The sequence below is a fragment of the Aquarana catesbeiana genome, linkage group LG02 (assembly GCF_042186555.1).
Source record: "Aquarana catesbeiana isolate 2022-GZ linkage group LG02, ASM4218655v1, whole genome shotgun sequence".
Lineage (NCBI taxonomy): Eukaryota > Metazoa > Chordata > Amphibia > Anura > Ranidae > Aquarana > Aquarana catesbeiana.
The window spans coordinates 361825077-361841900 of record NC_133325.1 but is presented as its reverse complement, the minus strand read 5'-3'; the positions used below and the strand labels follow the sequence as shown (position 1 = coordinate 361841900).

General features: G+C 43.3%; 1 protein-coding gene across 2 annotated transcripts in view; it reads right to left on the bottom strand.

Annotated features, from left to right (window-relative positions):
• Positions 1-3021: 3021 nt before the first annotated feature.
• P2RX1 (purinergic receptor P2X 1) overlaps positions 3022-16824 on the bottom strand; it is a 160891-nt gene continuing 147088 nt past the window's right edge. For both annotated transcript variants that reach the window (XM_073615053.1, XM_073615052.1), the window contains one exon: positions 3022-10146. The gene's annotated coding sequence lies outside the window, so the exon portion shown is untranslated. The remainder of the gene's footprint in view (positions 10147-16824) is intronic.

Below are 16824 nucleotides of genomic sequence, written 5' to 3'. Positions count from 1 at the left end.
AAAAAGTAGGCATTCCTTTACTAAACAGAGCACTGCATATTAATGCATAGCCAAGATTTTGGCAAAAGTCATTAAAGGTGAACGAACACTTTAAAGTGCCCTCCTTCAACAGTTGTCAGTAGAACTAGTGTCCCTGATGCAAGACTTACCTTTGCTTCTGATGATTATTCTAAATTTTAGATTTCCAATCACTTTCTGCGTCGGTGACATTGGTCGCCAAGACAAATGGGGAGGTTTACCACTTGCCACCCACCACAGGCACTGCGCTCTGTAACTGCTATGTCCACTGGACACAGAGGATTGCGGTGCTCAGTATTGGACCATTGTGAGTGGCCCAGATACAACATAATCACTATGTCATTCATGACATCATTGCTTACTACTGTGTGTGATCTGTGATTGGCCGCCAGTGATCACATGATACCGGGGGCCAGTCACAGCACCTTGTACCATGTGATAGCTGTGGACCAATCACAGCATCACAATAACAATGAGTCATGAATGAAAGCCATTCATGACAGTTCAAACGATTGCTGTTACAGTGATTATCACTGCAATCACAATATAAATAAAAAATAAAACAACTCCGATAACAGTAGGTAAAAAAAAGTAAAGAAAAAGAATGTAAAAAAGGAAAATGTTAAAAGAATAAATACAAAATTTTATATTTTTATATACTGTGACCATCCCTAGTCACTGCAACACCAGCCATATGATGATTCTGTACTGCACTGTTGACAGTATTTAAAAAAAAATGCAAAAAAATATATTTTATTTAATTTCTTAATTTTCAAAAAAATTGTGACAAAAAATACTACTTCAAAAAATTCACCATGCCTCTTACTAAATACATTGGACTGTCTGCTTTCCAAAAAGGGGTCATTTGGGTGGTAATTGTACTGTTCTGGCATTTTAGAACTTCAACAAATGAGATAGGGTGTCAGCATATCAGAATTGATCAATTTCAAATATATATCACATAGTCTGTAGACTCTACTTTCACATAGACTAAATAATATACACTGATTTGGGTTATTTTTACCAAAGAAAAAAATAAGAACTCCAGTAGTGATTGCATATCACCAAAAGAACAAGTTCTATTTGTGTAAAAAAAATTATAGAAATTTCATTTGGGTACAGTATTGCATGACCGAGCAATTGCAAGTTAAAGTAGCACAGTGCTGAAAAAAAATGCCCAGTATGGTCACAGATAGCAAAAATAAACCTGACAGGTTACATTTCTGCCCTACTGTTTCCAAAACTAGAACCCTTTTGACCCTACATTCACACCTATGCGTTTTTTGGTGCGTTTTGTAGAAATGCACTACAGTCCGTTTAACATGGTTTCCTAAGGATGTAGTTCACACCTTTGTGTTTTGCGGCACTGCATTTTTCGAAAAGGGTCATGGACTTTTTTCCCGCAGGTGTTGCATTTTGTATGCGTTTTGCAGGGTTTTTTTCTCTTTAAAGCGGACCTTCTGTCATTTTTTCAGTTTTCCATCTATTAAATCTTCTGCCCTGGTTGTTTTAACTTTGGATAGTAAAACTTTTTTTTTCTGCCAGTAAATACTTTATACAGCCCACTTCCTGTTTCTTGTCTGGCCTAAGCTTATGACATCATGCACAGCTCTCTCGCTAACTCTTGAGAGAGTTTGCCAGGAAGGGAGGGGGGATGAGTCATAAGAGGGCCAATGAAAGCTGCAGGGCTGCAGAGCCGCAGGCGTGCCTCTGTGTGTTTGTGTAAATCCAGGAAGTGAACAGGCAGCAGCTTCAGCTGCCCACAATTACAATGGCTACAGCCAGACTTAGTGGAGGGAGATTTCTGCAGCATATTTGGCAAGTACAGAATCACAGTATATATAAAATAATATGCAAAGTGGTTGGAGGGAAGCTTCAGAATAGCAAAGATGTTTTTATTACAAATTATGTGAGCAGACTGCAGTTCCTCTTTAAACACACTGTGTATAGCTGATTGCTAAGGAGCAGACCCGGAAGCCTGACACCATGTCTATAACAACCGATGAGGCATCAGCTGTCAGCAGGTTTCCCTGCTGACAGCTGAATGTAAAGAAAAAGAATTGCTGGCAAAACAAATCGGGAAAAAAACATTGTGGGGTCCCCCCCAATCCATACCAGGCCCTTCGGGTCTGGTATGTACTTGGTGGGGAACCCCGCGTCCAAACTAAAAAAAAATGGCATGGGGGCCCCCCAAATCCATATCAGATCCTTATCCAAACATGCAGCCCGGCAGGTCAGGAAAGGGAGGGGACGAGCGAGCCACCCACCCAAACCATACCAAGCCACATGCCCTCAACATGGGGGGGGGGTGATTTGGGGCAGTGGGGGCAGAGCACCTTGTCCCTATGTTGATGGGGACAAGGGCCTCCTCCCCACAACCTTGGGCGGTGGTTGTAGGGGTCTGCGGGCGGGGGGGTTATCGTAATCTGGAAGTCCCCTTTAACAAGGGGGCCCCCAGATCCCAGCCCCCCTCCCCCAATGTGAATGAGTATGGGGTACTCATTCACCAAAAAAAGTGTTAAAAAGAAAAAAAAAACACACACACAGTTTTTCACAAATCCTTTATTAAAAATAAAAAAACAATGTCCCCCGATGTAGATCCATCATCAACCATGCTGTCCGTTGCACCGCTAGACCCGAAAAAAAAGAAAGAAAAGAAATGCACTCGATGATGGCTAACTGCCGACTGCCCGCTCCTCCTGATGTCACAAGGGGCGGGGCCACCAGGTGAGGTCACCAGGTGGCCCATCCCTTACATATTTAAGAACTGTCAGAAGGAGGAGCAGGCAGTCAGACTTCGTTAAGTGCTAAGCTTTTCTTTATTTTTTTGGGTTCGACGATGCGGCAGGCGGTGTGATTGACAATGGGTCTTCATCGGGGGACATTGTTTCTTATTTTTAAGGATTTGTCAAAAACTGTGTGTGTGTGTGTTTTTTTTCACAGGGTAATATCAGTTGTACTTTACAATTAGTAACACTACCAAATGAGATTTACAGTATTCAGTTGTTAAAAAAATATTTTTTTATTTATAACATTTTCAGAGAAAAAAATGTCACATTTAATATTGATGTTTAAAAGCTCACACAAACCATTACACTTTTTTTAATTGATAATACATTGAAGACTTATTAGTCATTATCAGTAATGCAGAACACTGGAATTGATGCAAACATGTTTCGGGGAGATGGATCTGTGAAGAATTGACAGGAGGAGGATGAAAGTGTCTCCAGTGTAATATACAGACAAGTTCTCCATTCCAGCTTGTGAAAATTCATTAAGAGCTGAAGACTTAATATACAGAATTACTTCAATAAATATTGCACATTCCTGCACAGGTCAGCTCTTCAATACCACATCACCCATTTTTTCACAGAGATAAAGAAAAGCAAAGTAAATATATGTGGTCATGCTTTATTTAGACATGTCCCTTGATAAACATACATGGCTTTTATGGCATGGCAAGAATCTGGGAGGGTTAAGGAACACATTGAGGTAACCCCTCAATAGAATTGTGATTCTCTGCATTCCCAGTTAGGATGTAAGTTTTATTTATTTTTTTTAATTTTTTTTTGTTTTTCCTCAGATTTGTTTTTTGGCAAACATGTAATGCAGAGTTTTTACACCTGGGGGGTATTTATTATTACAATGTAAATTAGAATGGCCTTATTCACTAGACCTTCCGCTTAGTCTTATTTTGATGGTCATCCTATGCCATCACAATTCCATTTCTTGTGAAGCAGCGTACCAAAAAGTCAGAGGATATTTAAATTCTTCAGTGGAGCTAATTCAATTCGAACAATGCAGAGTGTAGAAATAGGTATGGAGAGACATGATTTTACAACACAATTCTAGTTAATAACACCACTGAAGTAAATTGTAAAAAAAAAAAAAAAAAAGATTATCATTATGGTTGCAGACACATAAATTGAATCTACATTGTTTCCCCTTTTCACACATGCATACAAGCTAGAGCAGGGGTAGGCAACCTAGGGCCCTCCAGCTGTTGAAGAACTACAAGTCCCACCATTCCCCTTTCTTTCATTTCTATGGCCAGTCAGTCTAGGCCTAGCATGGTCCCCATTAACCACTTGCTGACCACCGGAAGCAGTTATACTGCGGCAAGGTGGCTCGGCTGCGCAAATCGCCGTACCGGTACAGCGGACCGTGTACTAGCTTCCGTGGGCACGCGCCAATTGGCCAGCGGGGGAGCCAATCGTTCCCCGCAGAGACAGAACGGGGATCTGCCGAAGTAAACAAGGCAGATCTCTGTACTGACAGGAGATTACACTGAGATCTTGTCTTTCTGCTATGCAGGAAGACAGATCTGTGTGTTATCTCAGGCAGCCCTTCCCCCAGTTAGTTAACACACCCAGGGAACGCAGTTAACCCCTTGATCGCCCCTGATGTTAACCCCTTCCATGCAAGTGTCATTAGTACAATGTCAGTGCATATTTTTAGCACTGATTACTAATAATGTCACTGGTTCCCAAAAAAGCGTCAAAAATGTCAGTTAGGTGTCTTATCTGTCCGCCACAGTGTCGTAGTCCTGCTAAAAATCACTAATCGCCACCATTACTAGTAAAAAAAAAAAAAAAAAAAAATCATAAAAACACCATAAACCTATCTCATAGTTTGTAGGTGCAATAACTTTTGCGCAAACCAATCAATATACGTTTATTGGGATTTTTTTTACCAAAAATATGTAGCAGAATACATATTGACCTAAATTGATGAAGAAATTATTTTTTTCTAATTTTTTTAATTGAGAATGTTTTATAGCAGAAATTAAAAATATTGTTTTTTTCAAAATTGGCTGTCTTTTTTGTTTATAGCGCAAAAAATAAAAACCGCAGAGGTGATCAAATACCACCAAAAGAAAGCTCTATTTATGGGGGAAAAAAAGCACACAAATTTTATTTGGGTACAATGTCGCAAGACCATGCAATTGTCAGAAAAATTAACGCAGTGCCGTATCGCAAAAAATGGCCTGGTCATTAAGGGGGTAAAACCTACCCGGGCTGAAGTGGTTAATGCACTTTAGCAGTATAGTTCCTGTGTTCTGTAAATCAGGTTTTATTACTGCTCACTGCTGTACTTTCAGTGACCTTCCTACTACTTATGCTGATCTGGATGCCAAGTGTCATCTTATGCCTAGTCTTTATTACTAATCACCCTGTACGTTAAATGGTGTTATTAACACTGTTAATCCATTTCTATACTTACTTTATAACCATATCAGGTGACAATATATTAAGTTTACCTTTACTAACTGGTTTAGTGCCTAATTTTTTATATAGCACTACTACTGGGTACTAAATATTACTTTCAGTGATTTTTTTTATGGTATTGCATGCTTTGTACACTGAATCTAGTTTGTTAAAGGGACTGAAATTCTTAAAGGGGTTGAGGCAAAGAACAGAGGACCCATCCTAACCAGTGGCTCCTATGGGTGTAACACTACACAAAGTTAATTAAAGCTGTTTCCTACCCTTGATCCCCAGAGGACAGTTCTGCCAGCTTGTTAATACAGGTGTGCTAACAGATTAGGACTTTGCAGCCTTTGCTTAGTAGCCCCCTATTCCCCATTTTCTGCTGGATAGGAGCAGGGACGGAGGACATACCCAGGGGGGCAAACTGACAGTAAACACATGAGGGTAGGGGTGGGTAAGCAAACCCCTGCACAGTTCTGATCTGACAGCAATCCTGTACTAACAAGCAGGCAACAGGAGTGCTGCTCTGGCAGGAAGGAGGAGCTGGATGGGGCTAGAGAGCACAGTCCACACCTCCTCACAGTTCTCTTCTCCTCTCCTGGACACTTCTAGTGCTCAGCTTTGTGAGCTGTGTTCTTTCTCCACCTGCAGCTTCTCTTTCTTGCCAGTGCAGTGCTTCCATATTCCTGTAAACAGAGCTGCCAGTTATTGGCTTGTACTGGAGCGCTGCACTGGCAGGAAGGAGGAGCTGGAAGGGGATGAGAGCACAGCCAGCACTTCCTCCTGGCTCTCTCTTCCTCTCCTCGCTGCTTCTAGAACCTGGCTGACAGAAGTAGTGATGCTGACGTGACTACTCCTGTCAGTCTCTAGCTAAAACTTGCAGCTCCCCCCCCCACACCACCATAAACTGCTGTGCCTGGGGCAGTCACCCCTCCCGCCCCCTTGTCCCAGCCATGGTGACCATATTGATTCTGCTTGAAAATGGGTAAGTATACAAGAATGCAATAGGGAAAGGGGAAAGAATGGGATAGGAGAAGTAAAGACTAAAGAAGTAAAAAGAGGAGCTGGAGAAGAGGATATTTACAGTATGATCTGTTGGAAACACAAGGCAATTGGAAATGTACCCCTTGTGTTTCATGTCCGTAAGTGAGATTATACATATGTATCAATGGTAAAAAGAAGGGAATAAATGTATTTTTGTACTTACATCTAGTAAAACAATAAAAAAAAAAATTTAAATATTGCATTAAAACTGCATGATACAGAATGTACAATAGTTCTAAATGATTTATGACCAATAAGGTTACTTTAAACAAAAATGTACACTATTTCAACTTAAAGATTACATTGTCCAGCAATGGATATGGCATACTTTCAATCAATCAGAATATATCACAGTATACATTTAAATATGAATAAAAGACAGTGCAAGTGACATAAAATGTTTCATGTTCAGTTAGCTTGCAGGTACGTAAGTATTACTGCACTTTTTTAATAATTCTATATCATATACATTTCAAAGACATCTGGTTTTATTATAAAATGTATATTTTCTATTTTCCATGCTATAACTATTTGGTTTACATTCTGTAAAGCCAAATTATGGATGTTTAAAATACATTTTGTTGTCATAGCTATTCCCAACACATATCAATATATTGCAAGTCACACAGAAACCTGCAGAGCATGGCAATTTCTCAGTGTGTTTCAATTGGTTACTGAATTATACAACATACATGTGGTTCTACTAGATATCTACAATATGTTTGCTATGTGTTTTTGTATAGGATTTTGACAGGTGCAAATAAAATAAGTAGATTACTGCTGTGCTGATGCTGGATGTCTTTCAGAAATCTATTTATATATATATATGTATATATTAAAAGAAAAAAAAACTCTCCAGCATTGATATTGGAGTCCTTTACAAATGTAGCCTGTGTTTGGTTAGATTTTACACTTTATCTTCAAGTATAACTGAAGGCATTTTTTTTTTCAATGTTAGATTAGATTAGAGTAGAGAGGGGGTTTTTATTACTGCCTGTGTCCCCTCCCTGTTTATCCTGGTGACCGTTATCTTTGAAGTAAAATTTTGAGTAGTCACCAGAACAGGAATAAAGGGTGAATCTTACAATGGGGACACTAGTTCTAGTCGCAACCAGGGATTCCTCACTTTGGAGGGATTTCCTCTTATTATCAGTTGTGGCTATGGGACAGAAAGTGTTAGAAAATCTCCCCAATGGGACCAAAAAAAAAAAACTGACAGGGTCACAATCCTTCCTTACTCTATCCAAAATTTAAAAAAAAAGCGTTGCCTTTGGTTTTACAATAAAATAAATATATACAAACTCCCAGCTCTGCTTCACACACGTATTGTAGTGAGCAGTTTGTCCTATCTATAATGGCTGTTTTATACAGCATTGCTTCTTGTGACGCATGTGATCTCAATACCCACTTAGAGAGCAGAAAGCGAAAAACAGTATGTGCTGTAGCTTAAAACATAACTACACTATGATTGCAGATCCTTTATCCACCGGTTCACAGTGTCACATCGCATGTGATTCGCACAGGAATGCAGCGCGATTCATGTGCGAATCACATGCGATTCCGTGCAGTGCGATTTGAGCCCTTTCATTTTAAATGGCTCAAATTGAACTGCATCTGCATAAAAAAGATGCAGGCACCTTTTTATTTGCCACACTGGAATCGGATTCCATAGGTGTTCATACCCATGCGATCCAATTGAGGCAATCAATTTGCGACCTGCTTTTGGGGTGTTGTTAACTTTTAATTGACACCCACAGCAGATCGCATTAACACAGTGCAATTGCTATGCAGTGCAATGTGAGGAGGGCAGTGTTTCCTGTGCGTTTCCTGCATCGTATCAATGTGAACCAGGGCTCAAAGTAAATCTCCAGGAAAAGGCTAAATCCTTTCTTGCAGTAGGATTACACGCACTACAGGGGTTACTGTAAATGTTTGTTTATCTCTAGGGTCATGAAAAAGCTATTTTATTTACTTGATCTCTGCAACTCTGGCAGACAGCCCTCTCCTCCACTCTAGTGGTGAACTGTTCCTTGGAGTCCTCACATTCATTGCAGAAATATGGGTCCTGCATTATACATGATGATGTCAGAGGACCCGTGACCTGTGAGTGTAGGGGAGAGGAAGCTGCAGGGGCGGCTTTAGCAGTGCAGAGGGAGCCTGTGGGTGCAGGGGATCAGGTAAGTAAAAGTGCTTTTTCTAGTACCCTAGACAGGGCTGTATTTAATATTGATTGGACCCTGAATAAACATTTTCTTGGGCCCTCCCAAATTCACTTATTAACTTTTTTCAGGCAGTGTGGGCTCAATGGGCAGCTGCTTTGGGCCTCACAACTATGATTAGGCCCGGGGCAGCTGCCCCGTTTTAAAGACAGCCCTGACCCTGGAGCTAATTGAGCATTTAACCCTTGAAGCCTTGAAATGAGGGAATAGTCCCACTGAAAGGTATGGTTCAGCATTAACTGTCACCTTTTCCCCAAGTATGCTTAATCAACCTAATGCAGAGATGCAAAGCCTGTCTCTCATCTTCCATGACCTTATTCTAGTAGTGGGCATTAGCAAATCCTCAGCATTACAACAGGATATAAAAAGATGCCAGGAAACTGCCGTGGTGTGTGTGTATTGTGTGCGTATGTGTGCTGGTGAGGGGGGTTCTGATTCCTTGTGAGGTAGAGAAACTCCTTTATTTTTTCATGCAGCCTGCAAAGAATAACAGCTAAAAGTCTGCACTTAAAATGCAACTATCTATTAACTTGTGCATCAAGGGCCTGAAATACTCACCCCTATACCCATTTCAACCACTGGTCTTGGAGGCACTGCTAAATACATGAATCAAGCATCATGACTCCAAAACATTCACCCCTATACCCATGTCAACCAATGGTCTTGGAGGCACTGCTAAATACATGAATCAAGCATCATGAGTCCAAAACATTCACCCCTATACCGATGTCAACCACTGGTCTTGAAAGCACTCCCATTGAATGAATAAATACTTTAGACCGATTATGATTCAGTTCATTCACTAGATAAGTGCACCATATCTCTATACACAGCACTACAGGTGCCTTCTGGCCAACTTGCGAACAATAGTGCCCGTGGGAACAATAGTGCCCGTGTTATATGAATATAGTATAAACAAGTTCATAGTAATGACATATAAATGCTAATACCACTATGATAAACCAAATAAATAAACACCCTTCTAAATATTCACATACAGGGTTTCTGATTCCCCCCCTTGCCAGTTACTAGCATAGTAAGATGTTCTAATATATACATTGGAATATACACACAGGAATAATGCACCCCCTACTGTAAACATAAGGTTATTCAAAGGCAACAAAAAGTTCCATTGACACATAAAGGCACAAAGTTGCAGAACATCATATTCTGAATAGGAAAATACCTTCATCTCACAGATGTTACTTTTAGAAGAAAGAATAGTGTTGGAAAGCAGTTATTCTTTGTAGTGGATCTTTATCCTTATGCAGTATGGTTCACCCTAGCAGTTAGTCATGACACATGCATCAATTTCTATTTTCAAGACTTGTTATAGATAGGAAAAATCTTCTTTCCAGATATATGGAACTGATCAAACATTATATTTTAAGGAGATCCTCAAAATACCAATGGCATCTATTGGTTGTACGGTTTGGTTTTTGGGAGCTTTCATGTTCTTGTGTGCTGGCACAGCTGTGTAATATAATTGTGCAACATAAATATGTTTACATTACTTCATTAAATCAGTTATTTTTCAAAGTCAGTTCTTCCAAAATATCTAGTGTGCATTCACAAGGAAGTTCATTCTACAGCAGGGAATGTGCTGATTTAATCCTGATAACCAAAATATGGAGAATCTTCCGGCTGTTGAACTTCTGAAAAATAAAAAGAAAATAGTAAGAATTTGTTTTCACAAATTGATTGATTTGTTAATTTAGTGGATTGAAACGTGCTATCACAAAAATAAAGTAAAACATGAATTGCAACCCTACTTGGCACTGATGGGGGATGGAGGGAAGGAGGAAGAGAGAAATTTAGGGGAATCTAATATGCTTTACCCGCCCCCCCCTTTTTTTTTTCTTTCTTCCCTTATTCCCCAATTATGGGACTAGGCTGTTATGCCCTGTACACACGGTCGGATTTTCCGGCGGAAAAAGTGCGATCAGATTGTGTTGTCGGAAATTCCGATTGTGTGTGGGCTCCATCAGACTTTTTCCGTCAGAATTTCCGACGCACAAAGTTGAGAGCAGGTTATAAAATTTTCCGCCAACAAAATCCGATTGGTTAAATTCCGATCGTGTGTACATAAATCCGACACACAAAGTGCCACGCATTCTCGGAATAAATTAAGAGACGAAAGCCATTGGCTACTGCCCCGTTTATAGTCCTGATGTACGTGTTTTACGTCACCGCGTTCAGAACGATCGGATTTTCCGACAACTTTGTGTGACCGTGTGTATGCAAGACAAGTTTGAGCCAACATCCGTCGGAAAAAATCCAATGGATTTTGTTGTCGGAATGTCCGATCAATGTCCGACCGTGTGTACGGGGCATTAGACTCATTGAATACACAACCGAGAAGGGAAAGACATTCTAAATAATATGATGATAGTAAATATATTATTGGACTAAACAGTTTGTGATTAGTGGAATGTACTATCCAATATTGTGGTTATTAGTATCTAGATATGGAAGTACTAATGATTGGAGCTTTTATTTTGTTTCTTTTTCCTTCTTCTTTTACTTCTGAAATAAAAGGATTTAACTGTAGAAAAAATGAATTGCATGGCGTTTGTAAGTTCTCCCTCAAATTTTCCCCTCGTTGAGTGGAAAATGAGGGCTGGCGAGGGTGGGCTTCCTGGGAGCCGGGGGGGGTGAGAATACCGCTGGCAGGCGGGGTTGTATGGAAGCCGTTGTCCCAGTGATCACGGAGGGGATGAGAGAGGAGAGCAGGTGGTCGGATGATCAGAGCGCCAAGGAACATCACAGCTTTCAATTCAATTGCTGTGTGTTCCCCGCACTTGCTGTCACATAAAGCCCCTCCTTCTTGTCTGGAACTTTGATAGACAGATCACCCATCCAATCCCGGGACGTGTGACGTATATCAAAGTTCCCAGGCCAGGAGGCGGGGCTGTATGAGACGGCAAGCAGCGGGAACACAGCAATTGAAATGAAAGCTGTGATGTTCCTTGGCACTCTGATCATCTGGCCGGCAATTCCTCTCCTCTCTTCCCCTGCACAGGTAGGCTGCATTTTTAGGCACAGGCTGCACTAGTGGACATAAGCTGCATTGGTGGACACGCAGGGCCGCTGATAGAAACCCCACCCCTGGCCCGCTCCCCTGCCTTAAGATCCAGCGAAAGGACTGAGATGGGTGGGAAGGGGTTAATGATGCCAAGAGGTGCCCATGTCTTACTTTGTAAACTTACAATCTGTTTATTTATGTGCATTATATTAAAGTCAGTATAACCGGCAAAAGATGCGGGGGGGGGGGGGGTCTGTCAATAGAACAATGGACAGAGTCCCCCATTTCACATCAGAGTCCCCTCCATCACATGAGAGTCCCCTCCATCACATCAGAGTCCCCTCCATCACATCAGAGCCCCCTCCATCACATCAGAGCCCCCTCCATCATATCAGAGCCCCCTCCATCACATCACAGCCCCCCTCCATCACATCAGAGTCCCCTCCATCACATCAGAGCCCCCTCCATCACATCACAGCCCCCCTCCATCACATCAGAGTCCCCTCCATCACATCAGAGCCCCCTCCATCACATCAGAGCCCCCTCCATCACATCACAGCTCCCTCCATCACATCAGAGTCCTCTCCATCACATCACAGCTCCCTCCATCACATTAGAGTCCCCTCCATCACATCAGAGTCCCCTCCATCACATCAGAGTCCCTTCCATCACATCAGAGTCCCCTCCATCACATCAGAGACCCCTCCATCACATCAGAGTCCCCTCCATCACATCAGAGCCCCCTCCATCACATCAGAGTCCCCTCCATCACATCACAGCCCCCCCATCACATCACAGCCCCCTCCATCACATCACTGCTCCCTCCATCACATTAGAGTCCCTTCCATCACATCAGAGACCCCTCCATCACATCAGAGACCCCTCCACCACATCAGAGTCCCCTCCATCACATCAGAGCCCCCTCCATCACATCAGAGACCCCTCCATCATATCAGAGTCCCCTCCATCACATCAGAGCCCCCTCCATCACATCAGAGCCCCCTCCATCACATCACAGCCCCCCTCCATCACATCAGAGTCCCCTCCATCACATCAGAGTCCCCTCCATCACATCAGAGCCCCCTCCATCACATCAGAGTCCCTTCCATCACATTAGAGTCCCCTCCATCACATCAGAGTCCCCTCCATCACATCAGAGTCCCCTCCATCACATCAGAGCCCCCTCCATCACATCAGAGTCCCTTCCATCACATTAGAGTCCCCTCCATCACATCAGAGTCCCTTCCATCACATCAGAGACCCCTCCATCACATCAGAGTCCCTTCCATCACACAAGAGTCCCCTCCATCACATCACTGCCCCCTCCATCACATCAGAGTCCCCTCCATCACATCAGAGTCCCCTCCATTAAATCAGAGTCCCCTCCATCACATCAGAGTCCCCTCCATCACATCAGAGCCCCCTCCATCACATCAGAGTCCCCTCCATCACATCAGAGCCCCCTCCATCACATCAGAGTCCCTTCCATCACATTAGAGTCCCCTCCATCACATCAGAGTCCCTTCCATCACATCAGAGACCCCTCCATCACATCAGAGTCCCTTCCATCACACAAGAGTCCCCTCCATCACATCACTGCCCCCTCCATCACATCAGAGTCCCCTCCATCACATCAGAGTCCCCTCCATTAAATCAGAGTCCCCTCCATCACATCAGAGTCCCCTCCATCACATCAGAGCCCCCTCCATCACATCAGAGTCCCCTCCATCACATCACAGCCCCCTTCATCACATCAGAGTCCCCTCCATCACATCAGAGTCCCCTCCATCACATCACAGCCCCCCCATCACATCACAGCTCCCTCCATCACATCAGAGTCCCCTCCATCACATCACAGCTCCCTCCATAACATCAGAGTCCCCTCCATCACATTAGAGTCCCCTCCATCACATCAGAGTCCCTTCCATCACATCAGAGACCCCTCCATCACATCAGAGTCCCTTCCATCACACAAGAGTCCCCTCCATCACATCAGAGTCCCCTCCATCAAATCAGAGTCCCCTCCATCACATCAGAGTCCCCTCCATCACATCAGAGTCCCCTCCATCAAATCAGAGTCCCCTCCATCAAATCAGAGTCCCCTCCATCACATCAGAGTCCCCTCCATCACATCAGAGTCCCCTCCATCACATCAGAGTCCCCTCCATCAAATCAGAGTCCCCTCCATCACATCAGAGTCCCCTCCACCACATCAGAGTCCCCTCCATCACATTAGAGTCCCCTCCATCACATCAGAGTCCCCTCCATCACATCAGAGTCCCCTCCATCACATCAGAGTCCCCTCCACCACATCAGAGTCCCCTCCATCACATTAGAGTCCCCTCCATCACATCAGAGTCCCCTCCATCACATCAGAGTCCCTTCCATCACATCAGAGTTCCCTCCATCACATCAAAGTCCCCTCCACCACATCACAGCCCCCTCCATCACATCAGAGTCCCCTCCACCACATCACAGCCCCCTCCACCACATCAGAGTCCCCTCCACCACATCAGAGTCCCCTCCATCACATCAGAGCCCCCTCCATCACATCAGAGTCCCTTCCATCAAATCAGAGTCCCCTCCATCACATCAGAGCCCCCTCCATCACATCAGAGTCCCTTCCATCAAATCAGAGCCCCCTCCATCACATCAGAGTCCCCTCCATCACATCAGAGCCCCCTCCATCACAGCAGGACACCTCTCAACATCAGTCCCCATTTCAGGTTGGTGGGGGAGGGGGCCCCTCAGGAGGTGTTAGGATTGTTTACATTACAAAACTTTTCTGACTATGTTGTGCCTGTGCTGGCAGGCCAGATGCAGTATCAGTGTGCCTGTCCTAATCTGTGCCCACATGAGAGAACTCTGCTGCACAGCACTGTGTCTCTTACCTCAGAAGCTCCTATCCGGGCTGCTAATCCTCAGATTTCTCTCCTCCAGCCAATGAGAGCAGCGGAGGGGTGTGGTCTGGGGTCTGGGGAGAAGGCAAACTAGAAGCTCTGGACTGGATTACAGAGCTCAGCTGGGGTCCTGGGAGACACAAGGTGGATCGGACCTGGATTCTGTTTCCAGAATTTTGTAATTGAAAAATCCAGCATGTACAATGAGAGCAGGGAGCTGCGGCCCCCTGGAGCTAAATACAGGGCACAAAGGGTGTAAATTAGAAAGCGTTTTTTTTCTTTTTCTCCACTGAACTGTCTTTGAAGCTGCACAGCCCCCTCCTGCTGGCCGGGCCCGGTACAACAGGGCTGGTTGTACTGGCTAATCAGCGGCTCTGTGGGACACAGGCAGGCTGCATTGATGGACACAGATGAGGCTGCACTGATGGGCATGGATCAAGTTGTTGTTAATATTTATTTTTATAACTTAATTCTGCATAAAGCATTTAAGTGTCATTTCATGAGATAATTTATGAGGGTGTGTTTAGGGGCGGAATTAGGGGCGGGGCAGGGCAGGGTGTGGGTGGGGCAACTGGTGGCGAGTATCTTGAGGCCTGGCTAGTAGCTCAGGACTTTACATTTTTAGCCCTGTATGTGTGTATATATATATATATATTTTTAGCCCCGTATGTGTGTATATATATATATATATACACACATACGGGGCTAAAAATGTAAAGTCCTGAGCTACTAGCCAGGCCTCAAGATACTCGCCACCAGTTGCCCCACCCACACCCTGCCCTGCCCCGCCCCTAATTCCGCCCCTAAACACACCCTCATAAATTATCTCATGAAATGACACTTAAATGTTTTATGCAGAATTAAGTTATAAAAATAAATATTAACAACAACTTGATCCATGCCCATCAGTGCAGCCTCATCTGTATATATATACAGTCAACAGACCAGCCATGAGACCTTAGGGCAGTGATGGCGAAACTTCGCCCCCAGATGTTTTGGAACTACATTTCCCATGATGCTCATCCACTCTACAGTGTAGCTGAGCATCATGGGAAGAAGAATAAAGGAGGTTCTTCAAATAAGAGAAACTGGTTCCAGTAACAACTATCTAAGAGTTGATTACGCCTAACTTAGGAGAGATTTCTTCACTTCCTGTTACAGTGCCTTTAAAAAGTATTCATACCCCTTGAAATTTTCCATGTTTTGTCAACCAAAAACGTAAATATATTTTATTGGGATTTTATGTGATAGACCAACATAAAGTGGCACATAATTGTTAAGTGGAAGAATAATAATAAATGGTTTTCCACATTTTTTACAAATAAATATCTGAAAAGTGTAGCGTGCATTTGCATTCAGCCCCTATTACTCTGATACCCCTAACTAAACTCTAGTGGAACCAATTGCCTTCAGAAATCATCTAATTAGTAAATAGAGTTCGCCTGTGTGTAATTTAATCTCAATATAAATACAGCTGTTCTGTGAAGCCCTCACAGGTTTGTTAGAGAACCTTAGTGGGCAAACAGCATCATGAAGGCCAAGGAACACACCAGAGAGGTCATGGATAAAGTTGTGGAGAAGTTTACAGTAGGGTTAGATTGTAAAAAAATTATCCCAAGCTTTGAACATCTCACAAAGCACTGTTCAATCCATCATCCAAAAATGGAATGAGTATGGCACAACTTCAAACCTACCAAGACATGGCTGTTTACCTAAACTGACAGGCCGGGCAAGGAGAGCACTACTCAAGCAGCCAAGAGGCCCACTGTAACTCTGGAGGAGCTGCAGAGATCCACAGCTCAGGTGGGAGAATCTGTCCACAGGACAACTATTAGTAGTGCACTCCACAAATCTGACCTTTATGGAAGATTGGCAAGAAGAAAGCCATTATTGAAAGAAAGCCATAAGAAGTCCTGTTTGCAGTTTGCAAGAAGCCATGTGGGGGACACAACAAACATGTGGAAGAAGGTGCTCTGCTCAGATAAGACCAAAATTTAACTTTTTGACCTAAAAGCAAGATGCTATGTGACGGAAAACTAACACCGCACATCACCCTGAACACACCATGCCCACCGTGAAACATGGTGGCAACATCATGTTGTGGGGATGCTGTTCTTCAGCAGGGACAGGGAAGCTGGTCAGAGTTGATTGGAAGATGGATGGAGTCAAATACGGGGCAATGTTAGAAGAAAACCTGTTAGAGTCTGCAAAAGACTTGAGACTGGGGTGGAGGTTCACCTTCCAGCAGGACAACAACCCCAAACATACAGCCAGAGCTACAATAGAATGGTTTAGATCAAAGCATATTCATGTGTTAAAATGGCCCAGTCAAAGTCCAGACCTAAATCCAATTGAGAATCTGTGGCAAGACTTGAAAATTGCTGTTCACAGACCCTCTCCATCCAATC